The following is a 7,105-nucleotide window of genomic DNA, read 5'->3' on the forward strand; positions in this document are numbered from 1 at the left end:
TAATGAGGGTATAAATATTACATACAAATATAGAAGAGATGTCAATGGTGATATTGTGTTTCATGAGATCCATACAATTTATATCTCAACAATTTGGATCATACTATATAAACATTTATATCTCAACAATTTGGATCATACTATACATGATCCTTCATTAGGAAAAGTGAGCTAGATAATAGAATGAATTATTACGTATAATGACGGATCATAGAATGATCCGAAACATTGAGAGAGAATTTTTCACATGGTCAAATCCAAAAGTTTTTAAAATAAGAGCAAAATTGAGTTCTTTTAGTACCTTTTGTATATTTGGGCTTCACTACAAGCTATCACAATTTGTTTTTTAATAACATACCAACATTTCTTAAAAAACACAACATAAAATCCATTAGGTGTTAGGGATTTGTTTGAGTTCACTTACAAGGAATCCAAAATGATCTCCTCCTTAGTGAAAGGCACCATTAATATTTGACTATATCTTCACTTGTGATAAAGAAGATGGTGAACTATAAGAAATCTATTTGTTCCTACAAGTTTCAATCCTCCTCACTTTTTAGTAATTTACTAAAAAGAAGATTGATTTAACCCTAACAAGGTTAGAATTAATGAGAGATTCTCTCTATGGCATTTGATAGAAGTGATTATTTTAGCTTCTTATTTCCTTGGTTAAGTTGTGAAAATGTTTTATGTTCTTTTCACCTTTAGCTAGCTAAATTTCACAAGAATTTTATCTCTAGATTTAATATTTCTATTCTTGTATGTATCTACTAATTTTGAGATAAGAGATCTTCCCTTCATGAATTGATCTTAGTTTATCCCTCTAACTCTGATTAATTTATTTAGAGTGTTTAGTTCCATTTTAATCATTTCCTTTTCAATATGATATTATTAAAAAATTGTATTATTATTCCAATATTTGTGGATACTTAAGACAACAATTTTTTTACTAGAGAATACATCTTGGTGCTTCTTACTCTTAAAGCTCACTCCTCTAATGTTTGATAAGATCTAAGAAATAGTGACCTTAAAGTACATGTTTTTAAAGATGAAGGCGTGTTTGGGGTTTAGATGATCTTCTGTGACTAAGTCAAATGAAAGGAATATAAACCTGTTTTATAATTTATAGTATCATTATGCTCAAAGCATTTGGGAAAGATAAAAAATATATCCAATCTCTTAAATATTTTTCTCAAACCTAGCATTTTGTTTGTCCATCTGAGTGCTCTATTCCTAGTTAATAAATCTAAGAGTGTATTCATCTAGACAAATGAATTAAAATCAATTTGTGATTGAGTGGCCCTTCTTGTGCCTCCTTGTTTGTCATTTTAGGTCAATGTTATAATTCACATAGCATGTATAATTAATTTATTTATGATGAGATTTATAATGTAATAAATTATCTCCTATAGTTATCTCCTAAGGGTGGGGCAATTAGCTCCATATATGATAAAAATGAAAATAAATAGTTTGATGACAATATTAGTTACCTAAAAGATATTCCAATTGATTATTTGGTATATCCTACCTATTTTGACAATTTTATGAAACCATTAGAGGTACCTTTTTCTTTTATAGGCAAAGAATTTACTCATGTTGAAGTTGTGATAGCTCATTTGCCTCTTTAGAATTGATTTTAATTTTTGTAAAAGGATGATGTATAGTTTGTGTGCATGTTTCTTTTATAGGTAAGGTATTTATTCATGTTGAAGTTGTGATAGCTTATTTGCCTCTTTAGAATTGATTTTAATTTTTGTAAAAGAATTATGTATAGTTTATGCACACATGTGCACGTGTGTGTGTTTTGCACCTCTTTTCTAACATTTTTATAGACAACAAATTATCCATACGACTTATTATATACTTGCAACCCCCATCCCAAACCATATATTTTACTCTTCTTCCATTTTGTACCTCTATTATTCCTTTACCTCTTTTCTTACCTAAATTTAATCCAAAACATAGTGTATATAGCATAGAAAAAATTCTACATTTCATTAATATTATCCACAACATATCACAAAGACAAATACCAAATAAATACTGTGTAATAAACCATAAATAATTTACTTACATATTCAAAGGGTTAAATAATGTAGAAACATCCATGTGGTGCTCAACACATCCTCAAGGGTTCAAGAAATACTTATCCTCTATTCCAGGTCCAAACATTAAATCACTTTCCATGCATGAAAATAATTGCAACCATGCACATTTGTCCACCCAATAGATTCTCTCAAACTTGTTTACTATCTTAACATGGGGTCAAGGAAGAGAAGTGGAAAAATAGGAATCCAAGTATCCTAAAGCCTCCAAGACCCTAGTTAACAAAGACTCCTTAGGCTAAACACCATGAGAGTGTATGGTATGCATAAACTACTACATGAAATTGCTAGTCAAACTAGTCCACATAGTATTGGAAACATAAGAAGCTACATGAAAAAATGGTGCTTAGACTTTAGCATCATGAAAATGATATTTTTAAATCTTGATAATCTACGTTTGAAGATGAGGATGATAGACAATAGAATATGGGTAGTATGATTTCCTTCTTTATAATAATGGTCGAATTAATATGAGGCAAAGTCATCCTTATGTTTTCTATGAGGCAAAAAAAGGTATTTTTATTCGAGAAAGAAATTAACCTTATATTTTTGGGCACTAATGATCTACTTATAAAGAAAATAAAATAAAAACATTAACATTAATTATTAAAATAATAAAAAATAGTTTTAGAAACTATACTTTTAGATCTAAAAAAGTATATTTTTTTGTTTCTTAAAAATGTTATTAATGTGAATAGAAATGAAGGTAATGTTGCATTTTTTAAAATAATAATAAAATTGTAATTGGACACCACACACTACTACACATTTTTGTTAATAACTCTTTCTAAAAAAATGGGGTAGATTTATCTTAGATATAAACTTTTTGGTTGAACCTATTTTTTTAATAAAAATATTATTATAAAATGTATTTTAGAAAAAATGAATCTAATTAAATCGTATCATTGAAAATGTCCCAAGTTGCACTTAGAATGTGCCTTGATAGTTTGAGTTTCCTACCAATAACATTTTAGTGTGATTTTTTTTTAGTTGGAACTAGTTAAGTCACATAAATGATATGTTATAATGATGAATAATTTTGTATCAATTTTTCAAAAATCAATCATAAAGTGTGATAGAACTTTGGAATTTCACTCAATCATAAATTATTTATTAGTATCTTCACAAAGTAATGGGTTTGAGGATAGGGGCCTCCTACTTAGAATACTCATTCAAGATCCCAAATTTCGTTTAGTCATTGTTTAATTTCAATAATTTATCCTACATTACATGATATAATATTATATTTTAGCTCTCCCTAAATGGTAATTTATCTTAATTTTTGTAATTGTAAATAGAGGTGAGGATTGAATTCTTTCTTTAGTGGTATCTTTCTCTAGATTAATTACTTGGGGATTCTATTAGGACCTTTTCTTAATTAAAAAAATACAAATATTGCATTCATAATAGAATAAATATCCACAATGGTTAGATATAAAGAATTTATAAAAAAACATGAAGAAACATTAAATTATCAATACAAACATTAAAAAAAAATAGTAAAAATATATATAAAATTATAAATGCTATTCCCTACAAACATGACAATCATAGCCAACAACATCCTATATAATAAGGGAATCAACAAACATCCTAATATCAAAATCTTGATACAATGCAATAGGTATTCAACCTCTATTATTTTATTAGTGTTTTTAATTTACGTTTGTTGTGACTCTAACAACTATAGGATCAAGTGATTGGTAACCTAATTCATGAAATATATTTCTCTTGAACTAAGCTCTATAGTTCTTATTTGAAAAATAATTAGAATTGTATACTTGGTCGACATGGATTTGTTTCAATTGATATTATTATTCATGATATTAAGATTACATTTATAGTGAGAATAAAAAAATTGCAAATATTTAAGATTCTCAAAGATTTGGTACTTTTTTCCAACCATCATGGGATGTTTTGGATATTAAGTAATCTTTGATGCATTATGTTAAACAGTTCAAGTGCCTTGTCTAAGCTTACACATTTTGCATACATGTCTGTGATGGATGTTCGTACCCTGCTCTAAAGCTCTCATTTTCGCACAGGCTGGAAGAATGCTGGCAAAGGTTGCAGAGAGCAAAGGCCACTGGCCGTTGCAGAGTCCGGCTTTATACCCACCAATCACATTTGATTGGAAGTTTCTAAACCCATTTCAGCAAACACATGTCCTGCAATCTTAGCATTCCAGTAGACCGCGTTTCTTTGAGGCATCTGACCAAACAGTTCACGCGCCTCGTCTAACTTCCACATTTTGCAAACATGTCAAGTAGAGCATTTCCAACTGTAGCATCTGATATTAATTTCCTATCGTTCGTTCTACTTTAATGGAAGCCCATACTCTCCCATTTTAGCACAGGCAGAGAGTGCGTTGAAAAATGGAAGTGATCGAGATTGAAATCTATTTGTTGCATTGTCTGCATTGTGAGGACGCACATGTCTTTCATCCGTTGCATAAAGCACGAAAGGTCTTGAGAATATCTCAGCGGCGAGGTATTCTATGACAGTAGATGAGAGTTTGCTATGTGATTCGTTTTGTTCTATGCAATCAAACGCGGGAACACTATTTGAATTCAAAAGTTCACGGCAATTGTGTTTTGACCGGAAACGGACGGGAAAGGACGTTAAGGGAAGGAATGGGCCCACAGCACACCTAAGCAGTCAAAGCTTAGTGTGTGCTGTTTAAGGCTGGCCACGTAAAAGAGGCGCACGACAAACATTTTATAATCTTGTGTTGGAAACATTCACCGGATCTGTTCCGTCAGGCCACCAATAATCCCACACTCGATCGAACTTGTCTTGAGGATACCTGGACAATTGATCATAAAACCGTCAAAATTGATAAAGAATTAACCAGCTGTAAGGAGTTTCAAGCCCAACATTAAGTGGGTAAGCGTGACAAAGTTTACCTGGTTATATTGTCACCTCCCATATCATTTCTTTCTATCAAACTCAACATGGTTCCTTGTTTTGACATATTATACATGCTTCGCTCAAGATGTCTCAACTCGATAGCCGAGATAAATGGGTCATCGGATTCTGAGGTTCGGATGAAGCAAATATGCACCAAACTATCTGCACTCACCAAAATGTTCTCACTGATTGTTTTGCCATAATCAAATACCACTTTTTCCATGTATAGCATATCGAGGGTCTCGATAGAGTAATTGAAGCCTTGAGATGCACTGGAATTAGCGTTAACAAACCATAATCTCAAAAGGTGGGGCAAATTCGGGGTGAGGGGCAATTCATAGCAAGCCTTATTAATAGGCTTGGGAAACACTCTGAGGCTTCCCAAATAGAGATCTACAGAGTCACTGTAGTATGATTCTGCTTTCTCCCCAAGGTTGTGTATGTAGTGGTCATCAGTAACCCATGCAATATTGGTCTCAGGATCAGTACGATTCATTTTTCACCACAATCAATACTCAAAAATCCTGTCATTACAAACGCATATAAATCATTAAACCCCAAAACAAAGAAACCCAATAAAAACATTTTGAAAGAAATATTGAAGAAGAGATAGAGTATCTGGTTGAGCATTGGCGAAAAGTGTGCACCACAAGAACAAAAGGAAGAAGAAGAGACTCAAGACACCAACGTAATTACCAATAACTTCCATTGTTTACTGCAATTAAAAACTTTGAACGGCGTACCTACTGTCCTGTCCGTAAATCATAATGGGACTCTCAGAAGCTTCATGACAGCAGCTATGGGGCCTTTTAAACAGGGACGCGTCAGCAATTTGGCATGGGAATTTGCACTGGGAAGTCCACCGTATACGAGCAGCACTGGCAAAGTGTAAGGCTTACGGCAGGAGGGCCAAGGCTATGGGATGCTGTTTAAAGGGCCGGGTTTTTTCATGATTTTTTTATTTGTTCATTTTTATATGAAGTTTTTAATATGTTTAAAATATTATTTATTTATTTTTCAATATGAATTTCAAAAATGTCTAGATAATGTATTGTTTATTTAATTTTTAATAAATATTATATAGAAAAATTTTAATATGTATTTTTTTACTGCTTTAATAATATGTATAATTTTTTTATTTAATTATATATAATTTTTAATTCTTATAATATTAGTTATTTTATAGATTTACATTTATTATTTGTTAAAATATACTTCTAGTTGAACTCTAACTTTGATTAGAATATATCCTAATTCAACCTTAGCCTTAATTTAACTACAACCATAATTACAACCCTAGCCTTGATTGAACTGTAATTAATTTAACTCTAACATTAATTTAACTTTAATTAATTTAACATTAATTTAACCTCAGTTGAGCTCTAATCCTAATCAAGAACTCAAAGTCTAACCTTGAACTTTCATTGAATCATAACTCTTATCCTAAATTAAACATTGACCCTTTGCTAATTGAACCATAAACCTAACTATAATCCTAATCTTAATTATATTTGAGCCCCAAACCTAATCCTAATCCTACTATAACCCTAATTGAATTCTAACCTTAATCAAGAAATCAAACAAAATTATTTATTTTAATAGTATTTATATTTAATATTATATATAAATAATATTTAAATAAATAATTTTAAATAATATAATATTATAATTAATTAAAATGACCAATATAATTTATATATACATAATTATCTATTTTCTTTACTTATGCATATATTGATTTAAATAATTAAATTTATATAATAATATTATATATTGTTAAATTAGAGTGTATGCAATATGTCAATTATTCAAATTAATTTTGCCTTTAGTATACTTTATAGAAATTAATTTCAAAATTAATATTAATATCAAATATTATAAATATTTAAAATCATTAATAATGAGTTAATAAGAGAAATTAATTTCAAGAAAAAAAAATTTATTCAATTTGTTGTACTATAAATTGACTTTATCTATTCTATATAGTAATTTTTTTCATAATTATTTATTAAATCTCAAAGATATTTAAAAAATTAACAATTATGAAAAAAAAATTACTTAAAATTTAAACATTATAATTTAATAAATCT

The sequence above is a fragment of the Cryptomeria japonica genome, chromosome 1, assembly GCF_030272615.1.
Source record: "Cryptomeria japonica chromosome 1, Sugi_1.0, whole genome shotgun sequence".
Taxonomy (NCBI): Eukaryota; Viridiplantae; Streptophyta; class Pinopsida; order Cupressales; family Cupressaceae; genus Cryptomeria; species Cryptomeria japonica.